At 40.1% G+C, this 23,097-nt stretch overlaps 1 protein-coding gene across 1 annotated transcript in view; it reads left to right on the top strand.

Moving 5' to 3' along the window:
• Nucleotides 1-17,601, top strand: part of LOC129393701 (tubulin beta-8 chain-like) — a 33,785-nt gene extending 16,184 nt beyond the window's left edge. Inside the window, 2 exon segments of the mRNA XM_063598104.1 lie at nt 6,299-6,494; nt 16,177-17,601. The gene's annotated coding sequence lies outside the window, so the exon portion shown is untranslated.
• The last annotated feature ends 5,496 nt before the right edge of the window (nt 17,602-23,097 follow it).

Raw genomic sequence — 23,097 nt, 5'->3', positions numbered from 1 at the left:
CTTTGTTATCGTTGTAAGTTGAGTTATTAGGACTTATTTGCTTTCAGTGTGGCATTTTCAACTTTTATTTGGTCTCAGTGCCCTCTGGGCAATAGCAGAACACTGTGTTGTGTAAGGCGGAAATAGAGCAATAGAAAATAACAACTGATTTGTTAATATCAGATTACTTCAAGTTACTTGTTTTGGTAAGAATTAAAGCAGAGGGGACTTCTTTATGCTGACTCAGGTAGACTGGAATCTCTTCAAGGAAAAAGGGAGCTCTTTTGGGATCTATCTACTTCCTTAAAGTTTCAGCTTCGTTGTGTGTCATTCAGCGTGAGTGTCTCCATTCTGGTTTTGCCTGCTCAGTGTGGCCTCTTGCAGGAGTTGTGACCAAAACAATGACCTCCCGTAATTTGTTCAACAGTTCTCCCCTTTTGGTTAGGTTCCTACCTAGGTGAGGGTGTGACTAAAAACTTAGGGCTTTAGCACTATTCTCAGTAACTATCATTTTAGGTTTCCGGTCTCAACACATCATTTAAGAAGTCAGTAAAGCTTTCTTCTATTGTGACAGCATATTTAATACTGAGAAGGAAAAGAAAATTTTTATCTTGCAAATGTGAGCTTCCTCTAAATTATCAGGTCCAGAGAGGCGTGGGAATGAGGCAGCAGTCACGTCCCATTTCCCGCTTAGCTAAATAATCATATCTTGAAGCTGCTTGCTATGTAGACTAGACCGACTGTCATCAGCTATAGATTAACCTAAGAGTGTCTTTGAATATTTTTTCCAGTGGCAAATATTTGCTTCTGTTGTATCGTAGCTGAAAGAAATGCTGGGAAACAAAATAAAGGCAAGCATTCATTAGAATAAGTGATCCAGTCACAAGGAATCAATTTGAACTTTTTTTTTTTTCCACAAAGTCATACTTTGAAAACATCCAGCCGTAAATTGAAATAGTCTCCAAAATGTGAATTTTTTTCCCTGGTTCTAAGATGACCAGCTTTCTTAGAGAGTGAACTACACCATAAGAAAAATGATACGACCATGTTTACACATATATGTTATCTTAACATAAAACATGTAAAAGGGGCATTTCTTTGAAAGTATGTATTAGTCTGTATAATTTACTTTGCAGTATCATGAATGCTCTTGTTTTTAAAAGTAGGAGTAGTTACTGCCAATTAATAATTTTTAGTAGAAATAATTTAGCAGATATCTGAAAAAATTACAATTTTTAAATAGAGGTTTTATTTTAAATTAGTTTTAGATTCACACAGAAATTGGGAAGAAAATGCAGATTTCCCATGTAGACGCAACCTAGTTTCCCCTCTTTTTAACATATCAACATGTATCAGATAGGTTTAACATCTTTTTTTTTTTTTTTTTTTTTCAGACAGAGTCTCAACCAGGCTGGAGTGCAGTGGCATGATCTCGGCTCACTGCAACCTCCGCCTCCCAGGTTCAAGCAATTCTCCTGCCTCAGCCTCCTGAGTAGCTGGTATTACAGGCGCCTGCCATCACGCCCGGCTAATTTTTGTATTTTTAGTAGAGATGAGGTTTCACCACGTTGGCCAGGCTGGTCTTGAACTCCTGATCTTAGGTGATCTGCCCGCCTCAGCCTCCCAAAGTGCTGGGATTACAGGCATGAGCCACCACTCCTGACCAACATCTTATATCATTTCTTGTCATAGTTAATGACTGGATATTACTGTATTATTAAATAAGCTCACATCTTATTTGGTTTCCCTTAGTTCTGCCTTTTTCTCTCCCAGGATCCTATCTAAGATCCTATAGGACATTTAGTCATCATGTCAGGCTCTTCTTGGCTGTGGCAGTCTCTCAGACTTTACTTCTGAGGACCTGAAACAGTGTTAGGAGGATTGGTGAGGTATTGTGTAGAATGTCCTCCATTGTGGTTTACTTGGGGTTTTTCTCATAATCAGCCTGGGTTTAGGGGTTTGGGGGAAGCAGAGCAGATGTGTAGTGTGTCCGCAAAAAGAGTCAAAGACTGTAAAATATTTGAAGAGATGTATTCTGAGCCAAATATGAGTGACCATTGCCCATGACACAGCCCTCAGGAGACCCTGAGAACATGTGCCCAAGGTCGTTGGGGTGCAGGTTGGTTCTATACATTTTAGGGAGATAGGAGACATCAATCAAGTGTATTTAAGATATATATTGGTTTGGTCCAGAAAGGTGGGACAACCCAAAGGATTAGGGTGGGGTGGGGCTTCCAGGTTATAGGTACCTTTAAAATTTTTCTGATTGGCAGTTTGTTGAAAGACTTACTATCAATAGAAAGGAGTGTCTGGGTTATGATAAGGGGTTATGGAGACCAAGGTTTTATCATGGAGATGAAGCTTCCAGGTAGCAGGCTTCAGAGAGAATAGATTGTAAATGTTTCTTATCAGATTTAAGGTCGTGTTGATGTTAAATGCTGATTGGCTTTTCCTGAATTCCAAAAGGGAGGAGGGCATACTGAGGAATGTCTGACCATCTCTTTCCCATCATAGCCTGAACCAGTCTTCCAGGTTAACTTTGGTGTCCCCTGGTGGAGAGGTGGTTGTGGGAAAGATCTTTGAATTTTATTTTTGGTTTGCAAGTGCTAGTCTAGTCACTTCATGCTCTCAAGATGTGTTATCACCATTAATGTTAACTTTTATCACTTGGTTGAGGCAGTGTTTTCAGGTTTTTCACCGTGAAGTTACTTTTTTCCCATGTCTATATTGTATGTATGCTTTTGGAGGAAGTCATCATGCAGAGCTCATACTTAAGGAATGGGGAGTTAGCCCCACCTCCTTGATGGCTGAGTGTCTATATCAGGTATTTGGAATTCTTCTGTATAAGAGATTTCTATTCAGCCCATTTGCATATCTGTTTAATCATTTATTTATACCAGTATGGATCCACAGATAGTTACTTTAATCTTTTGGTTGTTATCTAATTCTACAGTATTTTGTTGCTCTTTGTTCATACCTGTGGCCATTGGTAGCTCTTTCCACTGGCTCCTTTTACATAATTTCATGTTTTTTTTATAATGTATTTCTGTTACTTCAAAAGTACCCTGGCTCATATATTTTCTGTCCCAGTCCTAGTTTCAGCTATTTCTTCTAATAGCCCTGATTTATTTTGTTAGAGAATGGTATGAAAAACTTACATCTGGACACTAAATGTGGTCATTGCATCATGACACTTACAGCTGACAGTGCAAAGAAATATATGTGTGTCTTCTAACTTATATGTACCCACTTAATTATAAAGGTTTCTATGTGGAACCATCTGTGTATATGTTAAGCTAAATGTGAGTTTATACTTATGTTGTATATATATATTCTGACTCATTATGACAGAGATCATTCTAGGCTTCCCTATTTTTTATCTGTAACTTCTCACTGTAATAGTGAGGAACCTGGCTCCTACTATCTATCTGCCATTTATTTCATCCCTTGTACCATTGGGAACAAGGAATTCATTCTTGATCAAGATTCCAGGTTGGGACTTAATAAGAAATATATGTTTGGTCTGTGTCTGCAGTTCCTGGTACAGAGCTCCTAAAACTATTACAATTTCCTGAACAGTAGGAGCATCTTGTGTTCTAATATTTGGTCTTTGGCCCTGGTTCCTGACGCAGAGTTCCTAAATCTCTTGGAATCTCCTGGATAATAGGAATGGCTTCTGTTCTAATAAGGACACTCTGTGGGTTCCTGGATGGTTTCAGGATGGGGATGGTCACCAGGAAGACCAAGCCATGATAAGAAGGTTGTAACTTTTAGCTTAACATGCAATCCTTTGAGGGTGTGAAGGGACTGGAAATTGAGTTAATAATCTGTCATGTCTACATGATGAAGCTTCCATAAAAATTCCTAAAATATGGAATTTGGAAAGTTCCAGATCAAGGCTGACAGATTTGATGTCTAGTGAGGGCTCATCTATCATAGATAGTGCCTTCTAGCATGTCGTGACATGGCAGAATGGGGAAACGGGCTCCTAGACGCTTTTATAAGGGCACTGGTTTCATTCATGAGGACAGCACCCTCATGATCCGATCACCTCTCGGTTATCTCTGAATACCATCCCTTTGGGGATTACATTTCAAAATAGGAATTTGGGGTGGGGGTGTACACACATTGAGACCATAATAACTGGTAAACATAAGTAAGTATTTCCTAGTTCCATAAGCCATCATAGCAAATTGTCAAACCTGAAGAGGGGGTGTAGGAATGCCTAGTTTCTAGCCAAGTCATATAGAAGTTTGGGTAAACTGGGGATTCATTACTTGTGATTGGCATCTGAGGTTGTGGACAGTCTGGTGTTACTAAGCCCTTAACCTGTAGGGTGTATACTAACTCCAGGTAATCAGTGTCACAGTTGAATTACAGGATACCCAATTGTTTTCCAGAGAGTTGGAAAATTGGTTGGTGTGGGAAACACCCCCCCCCCCCCCACAATTTGCTGTTAAAAGTGGAATGTTCATAGTATAGAGGAAAATCATGGTTATTTTTCTTTTTACAGATATAGTGGTTTCAAAATTAACTATTATCCCTATGGGAAATAACTTTATAAAATAGAGTCCACTGTTCATGTATATAGTACATTTTGTTTTTAGTCTATGGATTCTACTCATTTCCAGCTCAGCACCTTTGGCCCACCACTTGCAACATACATTGGTAATACAGTTAGATTCTTGGTTGCACTCTGTATTTTGTCCTTAGATACTTCCACATCCTAAATAATTTAATTTGTGTAGATTGTGATTTGTTCTTTGTGCATTAAAATTCTGTGGGTTTTATCAAATGCATACTGTCAGATATCCACTACTGAAGTAGCATACAGAATACTTCAGATCCCCACCCCAGACAGTCACTGATCTGACTATCATCTCTTTGGTTGTGCTTTTTCCAGAATGTCATATGAATGGAGTCATATAATGTATAGCATCTTCATACTGCCACCCTTTACTTAGCAACATAGATGCAAGATTCATTCATTTCTTTTCATGGATTGACAGTTCATTCCTTTCTGTTGGTGAATGGCATTCCATTGCATGGTTGTACTTCAAATTGATTATGCATTCAGCTATTGAAGAATGTTCTGATTACTTCAAGTTTTGGCCATGATGAGTAGAGTGGCTCGTATATAATTACATGCTAGTTTTTGTTTGAACATAATTTTTCATAGCAGCTGTCTAAACATACACAATTTAGGGGTGCATTTGTTGGATTGTAAGGTAAGACTTGTTTATCTTTGGGAAAAACTGTCAAACTGTTTCCCAAAGTGGCTGTACCCATTCATGCATTCTGCCAGTAATGAATGGCCGTACCTATTGTTCTTCAACCTCCAATTGTTACTGTTGAGCTTTTTTAAGAGTCCCACAGTTGTACTAGGTGTGCAGTGATATCTCAGCATTATTTTAATTTCCAGTCTCCTAATGAGATATATTGAGCATCCTTTTGTGTGATTATGTGCTATCTGTATATTTTCTTTTTTTTCTTTTTTCTTTTTTTTTTTATTGAGATAGAGTCTTGTTCTGTCACTCAGGCTGGAGTGCAGTGGCGTGATCTTGGCTCACTGCAACCTCCACCTCCGATGTTCAAGCAATTCTCTTGCATCAGCCTCCCAAGTAGCTGGGATTACAGGCACCCACCACCGTGCCTGGCTAAATTTTTTGTATTTTTAGTAGAGAGGGGGTATCACTGTGTTGGCCGGGCTGATCTCAAATTCCTGACCTCAGGTGACTCACCCGCCTCAGCCTCCCAAAGTGCTGGGGTTATAGGCATGAGCCAACACACCTGGCCTGCTATCTATATATTTTATTTGGCTGGATGTCTGTTCAGATATTTACCCAGTTTTATTTGGGCCTTTAGTTTTCTTAGTGTTCGTTTGAAGAGTTGTTTGTGTATTTTCAATACAGTTTTTAAAATCACGTTTGTATTTTGTAAATATCTTCTCACAGTGTGTCTTGTCTTTTTGTTCTCTGAATAGGGTTTTTCATAGTAGAAAATTTAGTTTTATAAAGTCTGTTCTCAGTATTTTCACGAATTGGCACTTGATGCTGTGTGTTAAAACTCAACACCAAATCCAATGTCTCTTAGGTTTTCTTTTAGATTATTTATAGTTTTGCATTTCAAGTTGTAGTCTCTGGACTATTTTGAGTAGGTTTTTGTGTTTTAATTTGTGTATAGAGTCACTTCATTCTATATGGCTTCCAAATAATTCTTCCATCACCATTTATGGGAAAGGTATGGATATAGTGGCCTTTATTTCGGTTTGAATTTCCAAAATTATGAAACTGAATAAACTGAATATTGAATTTTATAGGTATTTCAGGACAGCCAGGAGGGGGCGCACATCCGCCGAGAAACTGTGAGCAAGAGCGTCTGTGATGAACCATCGCTCCACCAGAGGGCGCGCGATCCCGCGCCAACCAACTTCCCGCTGAGGTGCCAGAAGCAGCGAGGAGCTTCAACTTCCTCAGGGCAGCACGAGGGTCATGTTAATTTGGTGTTCTTCATTGGTGAGTAAAAAGCTCCTGTCCACGGCCCTGAGTGCCAAGGAGTGAGTCTTTAGAGTACTCAGCAGAGGAAGAAATTAATCTAGAAAAATAAAACCCCCAAATCTCACTGTTTGGAGTATACCCTAGTATCATGGTCAACGTCCAAGACACAGTGGCTGCTAATATATATTCTTACAGTGGCCTCTAATATAATAATCACACTGTGCTCTACATTACTATGATATCCACACCGTGCCCTAACACCCATATAATATTCGCACCATGCCCTAACACTGATGTAATCCACACCATCGCTTCCAATACTAATGTAATAATATCCACACCATGCCCTATCACTGATCTAGTCCACACCATCGCTTCCAATACTAATGTAATAATATTCACACCATGCCCTATCACTGATCTAATCCACACCATCGCTTCCAATACTAATGTAATAATATCCACACCATGCCCTATCACTGATCTAATCCACACCATCGCTTCAAATACTAATGTAGTAATATCCACATCATGCCCTATCACTGATCTAGTCCACACCATCGCTTCCAATACTAATGTAATAATATCCACACCATGCCCTATCACTGATCTAATCCACACCATCACTTCCAATACTAATGTAATAATATCCACACCATGCCCTCCCACTCATCTAATCCACACCATCCCTTCTAATACTAATGTAATAATATCCACACCATGCCCTACCACTCATCTAATCCACAACATCCCTTCTAATACTAATGAAATAATATCCACACCATGACCTATCACCGATCTAATGCACACCATCGCTTCTACTACTAATGTAATAATACCCACACCATGCCCTATCACTGATCTAATCCACACCATCGCTTCCAATACTAATGTAATAATATCCACACCATGCCCTAACACTCATCTAATCCACACCATCACTTCTAATACTAACGTAATAATATCCACACCATGCCCTAACACTGAGGTAATCCACACCATCGCTTCCAATACTAATGTAATAATATCCACACCATGCCCTATCACTGATCTAATCAACACCATCGCTTCCAATACTAATGTAATAATATCCACACCAGGCCCTAACACTCATCTAATCCACACCATCGCTTCCAATACTAATGTAATCATATCCACAACATGCCCTATCACTGATCTAATCCACACCATCACTTCCAATAGTAATGTAATAATATCCACACCATGCCCTACAACTCATCTAATCCACACCATCCCTTCTAATACTAATGTAATAATATCCACACCATGCCCTATCACTGATCTAATGCACACCATTGCTTCTAATACTAATGTAAAAATATCCACATCATGCCCTACCACTAATCTAACGGACAGCATTGCTTCTAATACTAATGTAATAATATCCACACCATGCCCTACCACTCATCTAATCCACACCATCCCTTCTAATACTAATGTAATAATATCCACACGATGCCCTACCACTCATCTAATCCACAACATCCCTTCTAATACTAATGAAATAATATCCACACCATGACCTATCACCGATCTAATGCACACCATCGCTTCTACTACTAATGTAATAATACCCACACCATGCCCTATCACTGATCTAATCCACACCATAACTTCCAATACTAATGTAATAATATCCACACCTTGCGCTATCACTGATCTAATCCACACCATCGCTTCCAATACTAATGTAATAATATCCACACCATGCCCTAACACTCATCTAATCCACACCATCGCTTCTAATACTAACGTAATAATATCCACACCATGCCCTAACACTGAGGTAATCCACACCATCGCTTCCAATACTAATGTAATAATATCCACACCATGCCCTATCACTGATCTAATCAACACCATCGCTTCCAATACTAATGTAATAATATCCACACCAGGCCCTAACACTCATCTAATCCACACCATCGCTTCCAATACTAATGTAATCATATCCACAACATGCCCTATCACTGATCTAATCCACACCATCACTTCCAATAGTAATGTAATAATATCCACACCATGCCCTACAACTCATCTAATCCACACCATCCCTTCTAATACTAATGTAATAATATCCACACCATGCCCTATCACTGATCTAATGCACACCATTGCTTCTAATACTAATGTAAAAATATCCACATCATGCCCTACCACTAATCTAACGGACAGCATTGCTTCTAATACTAATGTAATAATATCCACACCATGCCCTACCACTCATCTAATCCACACCATCCCTTCAAATACTAATGTAATAATATCCACACGATGCCCTACCACTCATCTAATCCACAACATCCCTTCTAATACTAATGAAATAATATCCACACCATGACCTATCACCAATCTAATGCACACCATCGCTTCTACTACTAATGTAATAATACCCACACCATGCCCTATCACTGATCTAATCCACACCATAACTTCCAATACTAATGTAATAATATCCACACCTTGCGCTATCACTGATCTAATCCACACCATCGCTTCCAATACTAATGTAATAATATCCACACCATGCCCTAACACTCATCTAATCCACACCATCGCTTCTAATACTAACGTAATAATATCCACACCATGCCCTAACACTGAGGTAATCCACACCATCGCTTCCAATACTAATGTAATAATATCCACACCATGCCCTATCACTGATCTAATCAACACCATCGCTTCCAATACTAATGTAATAATATCCACACCAGGCCCTAACACTCATCTAATCCACACCATCGCTTCCAATACTAATGTAATCATATCCACAACATGCCCTATCACTGATCTAATCCACACCATCACTTCCAATAGTAATGTAATAATATCCACACCATGCCCTACAACTCATCTAATCCACACCATCCCTTCTAATACTAATGTAATAATATCCACACCATGCCCTATCACTGATCTAATGCACACCATCGCTTCTAATACTAACGTAATAATATCCACATCATGCCCTATCACTGATCTAATGCACACCATCGCTTCTAATACTAATGTAATAATATCCACACCGTGCCCTAACACTCATCTAATCCACACCATCGCCTCTAATACTAATGTAATAATATACACACCATGCCCTATCACTGATCTAATGCACACCATCGCTTCTAATACTAATGTAATAATATCCACACCATGCCCTAACACTGATCTAATCCACACCATCGCTTCTAATACTAATGAAGTAATATCCACACCATGCCCTCCCACTCATCTAATCCACACCATCCCTTCTAATACTAATGTAATAATATCCACAGCATGACCTATCACTGATCTAATGCACACCATCGCTTCTAATACTAATGTAATAATATCCACACCATGCGCTATCACTGATTTAATCAACACCATCGCTTCTAATACTAATGAAGTAATATCCACACCATGCCCTCCCACTCATCTAATCCACACCATCCCTTCTAATACTAATGTAATAATATCCACACCATGACCTGTCACTGATCTAATCCACACCATCACTTCCAATACAAATGTAATAATATCCACACCTTGCGCTATCACTGATCTAATCAACACCATCGCTTCCAATACTAATGTAATAATATCCACACCATGCCCTAACACTCATCTAATCCACACCATCGCTTCCAATACTAATGTAATAATATCCACGCCATGCCCTATCACTGATCTAGTCCACACCATCGCTTCCAATACTAATGTAATAATATCCACAGCATGCCATAACACTCATCTAATCCACACCATCGCTTCTAATACTAACGTAATAATATCCACACCATGCCCTAACACTGATCTAATCCACACCATCGCTTCCAATACTAATGTAATAATACCCACACCATGCCCTATCGCTGATCTAGTCCACACCATCGCTTCCAATACTAATGTAATAATATCCACACCATGCCTTATCACTGATCTAGTCCACACCATTGTTTCTAATACTAATGTAATAATATCCACAGCATGCCCTATCACTCATCTAATCCACACCATCACTTCTAATACTAATGTAATAATATCCACACCATGCCCTAACACTGATCTAATCCACACCATCGCTTCCAATAGTAATGTAATAATATCCACACCATGCCCTATCACTGATCTAGTCCACACCATCGCTTCCAATACTAATGTAATAATATCCACATCATGCCCTATCACTGATCTAGTCCACACCATCGCTTCCAATACTAATGTAATAATATGCACACCATGCCCTATCATTGATCTAATCCACACCATCGCTTCCAATACTAATGTAGTAATATCCACATCATGCCCTATCACTGATCTAGTCCACACCATCGCTTCCAATACTAATGTAATCATGTCCACACCATGCACTATCACTGATCTAATGCACACCATCGCTTCCAATACTAATGTAATAATATCCACACCATGCCCTATCACTGATCTAATCCACACCATCACTTCCAATACTAATGTAGTAATATCCACATCATGCCCTATCACTGATCTAATGCACACCATCGCTTCTAATACTAATGTAATAATATCCACATCATGCCCTACCACTAATGTAATGCACAGCATCGCTTCTAATACTAATGTAATAATATCCGCACCATGCCCTAACACTCATCTAATCCACACCATCACTTCTAATACTAACGTAATAATATCCACACCATGCCCTAACACTGAGGTAATCCACACCATCGCTTCCAATACTAATGTAATAATATCCACACCATGCCCTATCACTGATCTAATCAACACCATCGCTTCCAATACTAATGTAATAATATCCACACCAGGCCCTAACACTCATCTAATCCACACCATCGCTTCCAATACTAATGTAATCATATCCACAACATGCCCTATCACTGATCTAATCCACACCATCACTTCCAATAGTAATGTAATAATATCCACACCATGCCCTACAACTCATCTAATCCACACCATCCCTTCTAATACTAATGTAATAATATCCACACCATGCCCTATCACTGATCTAATGCACACCATTGCTTCTAATACTAATGTAAAAATATCCACATCATGCCCTACCACTAATCTAACGGACAGCATTGCTTCTAATACTAATGTAATAATATCCACACCATGCCCTACCACTCATCTAATCCACACCATCCCTTCTAATACTAATGTAATAATATCCACACGATGCCCTACCACTCATCTAATCCACAACATCCCTTCTAATACTAACGAAATAATATCCACACCATGACCTATCACCGATCTAATGCACACCATCGCTTCTACTACTAATGTAATAATACCCACACCATGCCCTATCACTGATCTAATCCACACCATAACTTCCAATACTAATGTAATAATATCCACACCTTGCGCTATTACTGTTCTAATCCACACCATCGCTTCCAATACTAATGTAATAATATCCACACCATGCCCTAACACTCATCTAATCCACACCATCGCTTCTAATACTAACGTAATAATATCCACACCATGCCCTAACACTGAGGTAATCCACACCATCGCTTCCAATACTAATGTAATAATATCCACACCATGCCCTATCACTGATCTAATCAACACCATCACTTCCAATACTAATGTAATAATATCCACACCAGGCCCTAACACTCATCTAATCCACACCATCGCTTCCAATACTAATGTAATCATATCCACAACATGCCCTATCACTGATCTAATCCACACCATCACTTCCAATAGTAATGTAATAATATCCACACCATGCCCTACAACTCATCTAATCCACACCATCCCTTCTAATACTAATGTAATAATATCCACACCATGCCCTATCACTGATCTAATGCACACCATCGCTTCTAATACTAATGTAATAATATCCACACCGTGCCCTAACACTCATCTAATCCACACCATCGCTTCCAATACTAACGTAATAATATCCACATCATGCCCTATCACTGATCTAATGCACACCATCGCTTCTAATACTAATGTAATAATATCCACACCGTGCCCTAACACTCATCTAATCCACACCATCGCCTCTAATACTAATGTAATAATATACACACCATGCCCTATCACTGATCTAATGCACACCATCGCTTCTAATACTAATGTAATAATATCCACACCATGCCCTAACACTGATCTAATCCACACCATCGCTTCTAATACTAATGAAGTAATATCCACACCATGCCCTCCCACTCATCTAATCCACACCATCCCTTCTAATACTAATGTAATAATATCCACACCATGACCTGTCACTGATCTAATCCACACCATCACTTCCAATACAAATGTAATAATATCCACACCTTGCGCTATCACTGATCTAATCAACACCATCGCTTCCAATACTAATGTAATAATATCCACACCATGCCCTAACACTCATCTAATCCACACCATCGCTTCCAATACTAATGTAATAATATCCACGCCATGCCCTATCACTGATCTAGTCCACACCATCGCTTCCAATACTAATGTAATAATATCCACAGCATGCCATAACACTCATCTAATCCACACCATCGCTTCTAATACTAACGTAATAATATCCACACCATGCCCTAACACTGATCTAATCCACACCATCGCTTCCAATACTAATGTAATAATACCCACACCATGCCCTATCGCTGATCTAGTCCACACCATCGCTTCCAATACTAATGTAATAATATCCACACCATGCCTTATCACTGATCTAGTCCACACCATTGTTTCTAATACTAATGTAATAATATCCACAGCATGCCCTATCACTCATCTAATCCACACCATCACTTCTAATACTAATGTAATAATATCCACACCATGCCCTAACACTGATCTAATCCACACCATCGCTTCCAATAGTAATGTAATAATATCCACACCATGCCCTATCACTGATCTAGTCCACACCATCGCTTCCAATACTAATGTAATAATATCCACATCATGCCCTATCACTGATCTAGTCCACACCATCGCTTCCAATACTAATGTAATAATATGCACACCATGCCCTATCACTGATCTAATGCACACCATCGCTTCCAATACTAATGTAGTAATATCCACATCATGCCCTATCACTGATCTAGTCCACACCATCGCTTCCAATACTAATGTAATCATGTCCACACCATGCACTATCACTGATCTAATGCACACCATCGCTTCCAATACTAATGTAATAATATCCACACCATGCCCTATCACTGATCTAATCCACACCATCACTTCCAATACTAATGTAGTAATATCCACATCATGCCCTATCACTGATCTAATGCACACCATCGCTTCTAATACTAATGTAATAATATCCACATTATGCCCTACCACTAATGTAATGCACAGCATCGCTTCTAATACTAATGTAATAATATCCGCACCATGCCCTAACACTCATCTAATCCACACCATCGCTTCTAATACTAATGTAATAATATCCACACCATGCCCTATCACTGATATAATGCACACCATCGCTTCTAATACTAATGTAGTAATATCCACACCATGCCCTACCACTCATCTAATCCACACCATCCCTTCTAATACTAATGTAATCATATCCACACCATGCCCTATCACTGATCTAATCCACACCATCACTTCCAATACTAGTGTAATAATATCCACACCTTGCGCTATCACTGATCTAATCAACACCATCGCTTCCGCTACTAATGTAATAATATCCACACCATGCCCTAACACTCATCTAATCCACACCATCGCTTCTAATACTAACGTAATAATATCCACACCATGCCCTAACACTGATGTAATCCACACCATCGCTTCCAATACCAATGTAATAATATCCACACCATGCCCTATCACTGATCTAATCCACAACATCGCTTCCAATACTAATGTAATAATATCCACATCATGCCCTATCACTGATCTAGTCCACACCATCGCTTCCAAAGCTAATGTAATCATATCCACAACATGCCCTATCACTGATGTAATCCACACCATCACTTCCAATAGTAATGTAATAATATCCACACCATGCCCTACCACTCATCTAATCCACACCATCCCTTCTAATACTAATGTAATAATATCCACACCATGCCCTATCACTGATCTAATGCACACCATCGCTTCTAATACTAATGTAATAATATCCACACCATGCCCTTACACTGATCTAATCCACACCATCGCTTGTAATACTAATGTAGTAATATCCACACCATGCCCTACCACTCATCTTATCCACACCATCCCTTCTAATACTAATGTAATAATATCCACACCATGACCTATCACTGATCTAATGCACACCATCGCTTCTAATACTAATGTAATAATATCCACACCATGCCCTATCGCTGATCTAATCCACACCATCCCTTCCAGTACTAATGTAGTAATATCCACATCATGCCCTATCACTGATCTAGTCCAGACCATCGCTTCCAATACTAATGTAATAATATCCACACCGTGCCCTACCACTCATCTAATTCACACCATCCCTTCTAATACTAATGTAATAATATCCACACCATGCCCTAATACTCATCTAATCCACACCATCGCTTCTAATACTAATGTAATAATATCCACACCATGCCCTAACACTAATGTAATATCTGCACCATTTCCCAACACCAATACAATATCCACACCATTCCCTAACACTAATCTAAATGTCCATACCATGCCCTAACACTAATATATTGACACAATGGCCTCTAATACTAATAAATAGAATAATATCTAGTAAGTGGACCCTGTTGACATTGAGACTTTTTTAAGGGTTTTACAGCTTTGGCTGAACTATAGCCTCTGTAATGGATTTTGATGATGTGTCTGCTTTGCTGGCATGGTATTGACATGCTTGTTTTAAAAATAACTTACTTTCCAATAATGTCATATTTCTAAGCAACTTCCAGTAGTAGTACAAAATACAACTTGTTTCTTCCCTTAGATTCCCCAACAGTTATTGCCATACCAGATTTGCAGTGTCACACAAAATACTCTGGTATATTGCACTGAAAGCATGGACACTCTCCCAGGTAACTACCACATAACCCCTAGATCAGGAAATCAGCGTTGTTCCTACATGATAATTCGGTGCACAAACTCACTTCACTTTTACCTCGTGCCACACTTGGGAGTATAATGTGTTTTTTTTTTTTTTTCATTCGGATCCAGTTTTGTTTTCCTGGAACTGTTCCCCAGAGTTTCCTGCATATTTATGACCTTGACACATTTAAAGAGCACACAAGTTTTTGTTTGAACAGCTGTTTTCAGGTCTTTGGGGTATATACCTAGGAATGGAATCATTGAGTCATATGGTAAATCTATTTGTAACTTTATGAAGAAACATCAAATTATTTTACACGTAGGCTGCACCATTTTGTCACATATTGTCACATATTGTCACAAGCAGTGTTTAAGAGTTCAAGTTTCTGCACATCTTTGTCAACACTTGTTATTTTTTAGTATAACTATTCTTGTGTGAGTTAAGGGTTATCTCTTCATGGTTTTAATTATGGTAATGATGTTAAGCATCTTTTCATGTGCTTGTTGGTGAAGTGTGTATTAAAGTCTTTTGTCAATTTTTAGATTGGGTTGTCTTTGCTGTGGAGTTGTAAAAGTTCTTTATACATTCTGGATAACAGACACTAATGAAGTATCTAATGTGCCGACATTTTCTTCCATTTTATAGGTTGTTGGAACGTAATAAGAGTTAATGTGTGGTCTCTGCTGCAGTGTCCTGAAACAGAGCGCTAAGCCTCGGGAATGTACGAAGTAATGTGTCTTTCGTATTCTAATGAAATGATTGATGGCTGGGGGCACCTGGATAGCCTCAGTGGGGCTGGCTGCCAAGGGAAGCAACCTTGTCATTAGAGGATTTGAAATTTCTTCCCCCGTCCCGTCTCTGTGAAGGGGAGAGGTGCTGATGGTTGAGTTGATCACCTATGGCCACAGACGTAACCAATTTGCCTGTGTAATAAAGGACAGGGTTGGGAGAGCATCTGTGTTGCTCTCCCAACACAGGAGATACTGGGAGGATCATGTCTGGTGAGGGCATGGGAGGCCTGCGTTCCTTCCACATACCTCACCTTGTGCATCTCTTCGTCTGGCTTTTCATTTGTAGCGTTTAAAAGATCCTTGGTAATAAGTCAGGAATAGTAAGTACACTGCGTTCATGGGTTGTGCAATGTGATGTAGCAAATTGCTGAACCCAATAAGGGTGTTGTGGGAGCCTCCAATCTGTAGCAAAGTCAGACAGAAGGTAACCTGGGAACCTACTGTTTGTGGTTGGCACCTTAAGTGGTTACAGTCTTGTAACGGAGTACCCATATTTTCTTACAGAAGAAATGAATTAGTTTTACCATTTTGCTGTTCCTGCACTTAGCTCTTTAGGAATGCAATTATAAGCTTTACTGTCTCTCCACCAGACACTTCCTATACTGCAAACTTTTCCAACTGTGTGATAACTTAAAAGTTCCAGGGACCAAACCTTGAAACAAACTGGCACTTCCATATCTCTCCCCCACCAGGAGATTGGCAGCAGACAACAGTCAATTTACAACCTGGCTCTGCCCATGGTGGTGCTAGCAAGATCACCTAATGGAGAAAACATCAGAGCATGTCCCATAGACCCTGCACCTCCTCACCTCATCCCCTGCATGCCATTCTGGCAAGTCCGAAAGCCCTGCTTTCTGCCCAGAAAGTGGAAGTGCTTCCCTTAAGGCAAGAGCCTGTATGTTCCCTTCAGCTAAGCTCTGGCATAAAGTCACTTTCTTTTTACCATCCTTGTGTTTGTCATTTAAATTTGCAAGCAACAAGGGGCATGGCGTGTATTCCTAGGACTGAGTCCTTAGCCTGTGGGGTCTGATGCTTTCTCCATTTACTGTCACAATTGGGTTGCACTGTAGGACACCCAGCTGGTACCCAAGATTTGGTCTGTGTGGAGAAAAAACCGATGTATCTGGTAACAGAAGTGTTCTGTGTTGAGTGTTGAGAGTATACTATAAGACAGTTGTTTTTCCTATTATAACATTTTGTCTTTCAACTTTTTTCTTCATGTCTTCTGAGACGTAAAAGTTGTAAATTTTGAGGAAATAAATTGATTTATTTTTCCTTTTGTGGTCTGTGCTTTTGGTGTCAGATGTAAGAAACTATTGCTACATGTAAGGTCATAATGCTTAACTGTATGTTTTCTTCCAGAGTTTTTAGTTTTCACCTATTTTGGTCTTTGAGCCATTGTAGGTTAATTTTTTATGTGGTATGAGGTAAGGATACAATTTCATTTCCCTTTATGTGGATAGCAAGTTGCCTTACATCACTTGTTGAGGACAGGATTCTTTCCCCAATTTACTGGTAATGGACCTTGTCTAAAATCAGTTGAGCATAGAGGTATTGTTTTCTGTCTGGACTCCCAATTCAATTCAGTTGATCTTTCTGTTTATTCCTGTGCGAGGATCCCACTGTTTTTATTACTGTTCCTTTGTAATAAAATTTGAAATTGGGATGTGATCAGGATCAGCTTATCCACTTCTGTCCCAAGGCCTTTGGGATTTTTGTAGGAATAACATTGAATCCACGGATTGCTTCGTGTACTTTGGGAAACTTAACAATGTGGTCTACAAATCCACAAACAAGATAAGTTTTTACATTTATTGGGAGTTTAATTTCCTTAAGTAATGTCTTATAATTTCCCTCATCTAAGTCTTGTCATTTCATTCCATTTATTCCTAAGTATAATATTGCTATTGGTATTTTTTAAGGTAGAATTTTCATAATTTGGTTTAGAGATTATTCATTCCTAGCATATGCATATAAAATGGAATGTTTGGCCAGGCACCGGGGCTCATACCTGTAACCCAAGCAGGTTGAGAGGCTGAGGAAGGGTTAGGGTTAGGGTTGGGGTTGGGGTTGGGGTTGGGGTTGGGGTTAGGCTTAGGGCTTAGGGCTTAGGGATTAGGGCTAGGGCTAGGGCTAGGGTTAGGGTTACGGTTAGGGTTGGGTTAGGGTTGGGTTAGGGTAGGGTTAGGGTTAGGGGTTAGGGGTTCGGGTTCAGGTTAGGGTTCGGGTTCGGGTTTGGGTTTAGGGTCCATGTGTTCTTTTGGAGCAAGTCACTATGCAGAGCCCACAGTTATGGAGTGAGGAGTTGGCTCCACCTTCTTGGTGGCTGAGTGTCTACATCAATTATTTGGAATTCTTTTGCAAAGGAGATTTCTATGCAACTCCATTTGCTTATTCACCTAGGTATACAAATACAGACACCTAGATAATGACTTTAAGCTTTAGTTATTATTCAACACTACAGTATTATGTTGCACAATTCATTCCTGTGTTGGCCATCAGTAGCTGTTTTTATTGGCTCTTATTTTTCTTTGATATATTTTAAATTTTTTAGTACTTACTTACTTTCTGATACTTCCAGATTATCCTGGCTCCTATATTTACTGTCCCAGTTCTAGTATCAGACATTTCTTCAAAGAGCCTGATTCCTTTCAGAATGGTAGGAAAACTTACATCTGGCTGCTGAATGAGCACATTGTATCTTGTCCCTCATTGGCAATGCTAGGAAGTATATGTGTGTGTCTAACCTACCTATACACACCTAATTATAAAGTTTTCTATGTAGAACTGTGTGTATCTATATTAAACTAAACATAAGTTTACGTTGATGTCTCCACCTCTGATCTACTATCACATGAATCATTCTAGCCTTCTTGCCTTGCTAATTTGTAATCTCCCACTTCAACAGTGAGAAACCTGGTTCCCACCATCTGTGACTTATGTAAGTCATTGTTTTATTCCAGATACAGACACTGTGGTTTTACAATTGTTCACAATTGCTTTTGTTGGAAAGAACTTTATAAAGTGGAATCCAATGATGAAGTATAGTTCATGTGCCTTCAGCCTACAGATTCTGTTCCTTTTCAAAGTGACTTAGGTCAACACCATTTTCCCTACACCTTCAGTGAGTTTTTACCTACATTTGTGTCTTAGTCCATTTCGTGGTTCTGTAACAGAATACCTGAGGCTGCGTAATTTATAAGTAAAAAAGGTTCATTTGGTTCACAATACTGGTGGCTGGAATGTCTGAGATTGGGCAGTTGCATCTGGCGGGGCCTCAGTCTTTTTCACCTCATGGTGGAAAGTGGAAGGGGAGCAAGGGGTGCCCCAGAGATCACATAGCAGAAGTGAAAGCAAGAGGGAAGCCAAGGAAGCCAGACTCTTTTTAATTACCTACTCCTGCAGGAATTATCTATTCCTGTGAGAACAGAACTCACTCACCCCCATGGAGGACATTAATGTATTCATGAGGGATCCGTCCCCACGACCCAAACACCATCCACTAGGCCCCACCACCCCACACTGACACAGTGGGAGTCAAATTTCAACATGAGTTTTTGTGGGGACAAACCACATCCAAACCATAGTAATTTGTAGCATAAATTCTTTTTCACATGATGTATTCTGTCCTGGGATACTCCATATCCTGAGTAATTGTATTTAATTTGAATAGAGTTTGCTTTAACCATTTGGCTGTAAAATTCTGCATATTTTGACAAATGCATTGTGGCAGATATCCCACTATTAAAGTATCATATGGTAATGCTTCAAACCCCCACCCCATGGAGCCAATGGCTTCACATCTGTATAGTTTGCCTTCTCCAGTGTCTCATTAAATGAGATCACATTGTGTGTATCCTCCTCAGACTGTCTTCTTCCATTTAGCAATGTGCATGCAAGATTCACTCATGTCTTTGTGTCAGTTGATAGCTTGTTCCTTTCTATGGCTAAATAGTATTCCATTACATGAATGTACCACAATTTGGTTATGCATTTTGGGGAGCAGAACCTTCCTCTTCTAACTTTGTTCCAGGGTTGGAGACCTTCAAATTAACTGACAATGGATACATTAGTAGGAGAGACAATACTTGGCTTCTTGTTCCCCAAGTATCATTGTGGGACAAAATTCATCAGATGGCAGGATCCAGTTTACAAAGGGGTAAAAATAGCCCAGAAACAAGAAACAAGACTAGAATCTGATAAGCTATAATGGCTATAGTTTTCCTTTAAAAAAATTTTTTTTGAGACAGGGTCTGGCTCTGTCATCCAGGCTGCAGTGCAAAGGTGCAATCTCAGCTCATGGCAACCTCTACCTCCTGGGTGCAAACGATCCTCCCTCCTCAGCCTCCTGATTACCTGGGACTACAGGCAGATGCCGTCATGCCCATCTAATTTTTGTATTTTTGGTAGAGACGGGGTTTCATGGTAGGTTTTGATTGGAAATAACATCAAAGTAGTTGTCAAAATACTTAGGAATGTTATTTTTGGATTGTAAGGTTATTACAATGGTTTATTACAAAGGTTATTACAAAGGTTATTAAATGGTTATTTCCTTTATAGATGTAAATTTTCCTTACACAAGTAATTTCTACTGTGTTTTCACAACTTCCTTTGTTAGCATTTTTTTTTTCAAAATAATTAGCTTGGAATAATTCTTAAGCCAAAGGGACATATTTTGGGGTTGCATATTCTGGTTTCCTACCATTATATTTTGGGGTGGCATATTTTGGTCTTATATTTGGTCTTATATTTGGTCTTATATATAGACCAGCTGTGCTTTTTATGGTTTTCAGGTCTCTAGTATGTTGAACATCTTTTTGTAAGTGTACTTGCCATCTGTAGATCTTCTTTGTTGAGGTGTCTGTTCAGATCTGTGTGCATTTTTAATTGGGCTGTTTAACTTATTGTTTAGTTTTAACAATTTTTAATATATTTTGAATACAAATTCTCAGATCTGTATTTTGCAAATATTTTCTTCCATATGTGGCTTGTCTTTTGGTTCTCTAAACAAGGTCTCTTCCAGAGTATAAACTGTAAATATTAAGAAATCCACATTGTCATTTCTTCTGTGTATATCAACCTTGTGTGTCATTTGTTAAAATTCATTACCAGACGCAAAGGCACATAGCTTTTCTTCTGTAGTTTCTTCTAGAAATTGTATAGTTTTGCATTTTTAGTGTAAGGATGATTTTGAGTGATTATTTGTGTAAGTTGTAAAGTTTTCATCTACATGCATATCATTTCTTATGGTTTCCAATTAATCATTCCCTGACTATTTTTGGGAAAGACACAGGATAGTGGGCTCTGTTAGAGTAGATAGCTAGACATGAACAGGAGGGGGAGCTCCTGGAAAAGGGGAAGTCTGGGAAGGCTCACCTGGAGGGACCCCAAAAATGCACATATTAGTAGCATCTCTAGTGCTAGAGTGGATGGGCACTTGTCAATTGTGGTTAGGAGGGAGAAGAGGTACCTACGCAGAAACACCCTAGAACTTCTCTTAAGATGCCCCAATCATCATTCACTCTGCAATAAAAATGTCAGAATATTGCTAGCTACATGCTGATAAGAAGGACAAAGGGGACATTCTTAAGAGAAACCTGGCACCATAAGTACAGATTAGGGCAGAGAAAGACATTCAAAAGAGGAAGGTGCAGTAGATACAAACGTGACCGCTGTCAGCCTGCCTGGGATGGCGGGAAGGAGGCTGGTGCCAGAGTGGATTCGGATTGATCACCACACATGTACCTCAATCAACAGTAAGGAGGTCCCACAAGCCTAAGTGGGGCAAGCTGGGGACCTAAGGCAGTAGCAGGAGAACCAAAGAAAACAGGCGGAGACTTGAGACAGAGGCAGGAATGTGAAGTCCAAAATAAAATTCCCCGCACAGGACTCTTAGGCTGTTTTCATGCACTATCAGCCCACTCCTCCCTATTTTTCTACAATAAGCTCTTTACACTGTATTTCTTTTGAATGAAGTTGTCTTCCATCTTTGCACTGCCTCTTGGTGAAAATCTTTCTTCCAAGTTAATAACTGGGACATCAGCTCTTCCCAGTAATAGCTCCTTTTCAGTTTTAATTTACAGAACTGATGGGGACTGGCTCTCTGACTTTAAGTGGTGCAGGAGGCGGCCAGTAGGGGACGCCAGCCATCACACCGGGAACAAGAGGGCCCTGCCTAGTCCCCATCTGCCTGCAGGTGGCTTGCAGCCACGACACTGCCAGCAAGAGGGCCTGGCAGTGTCACTGGCTGCCAGCAGGGGGCGAACGACGACTACACTGTGAGCAAGAGGGCCCTGCAGTGTCCTTAGCTGCCAGGAGGTGGCGTAGGGGCACCACACCATGAGCAAGAGGACCGTGCAGTGCCCTGGTTGCCAGCAGGGGGCGTGCTGCCACTACACTGTGAGCAAGAGGATCTTGTAGTGCCCCCAGCGGTCAGAAGAGGGCGTGCCCTGACTACACTGCAAGGAAGAGGGCCCGGCAGTGTCCCCAGCTGCCAGCAGGGGAGCCAGCCGCCACTACACTTGGAGCAAGAGGGCCTGGCAGTGTCCCCAGCTGCCAGCAGGCGGGTGTGCTGCCACTACAATGTGAGCAAGAGGGCCCTGCAATGTCCCTAGCTGCCAGCAGGCGGCGTGCCGCCACTATACTGCAAGCAAGAGGGCCCTGCAGTTGCCCTAGTCGCCAGCAGGGGGCGCAATGGCACAGCACCGTGGGCAAGCGGGTCCTGTAGTGCCCGGGTGCAAGCAGGGGGGGGCCCGAACCGGGCTGTTCAGATTAC

Source organism: Pan paniscus, chromosome 18 (assembly GCF_029289425.2).
Source record: "Pan paniscus chromosome 18, NHGRI_mPanPan1-v2.0_pri, whole genome shotgun sequence".
Lineage (NCBI taxonomy): Eukaryota > Metazoa > Chordata > Mammalia > Primates > Hominidae > Pan > Pan paniscus.
This window is presented reverse-complemented; position numbering and strand designations above follow the sequence as displayed.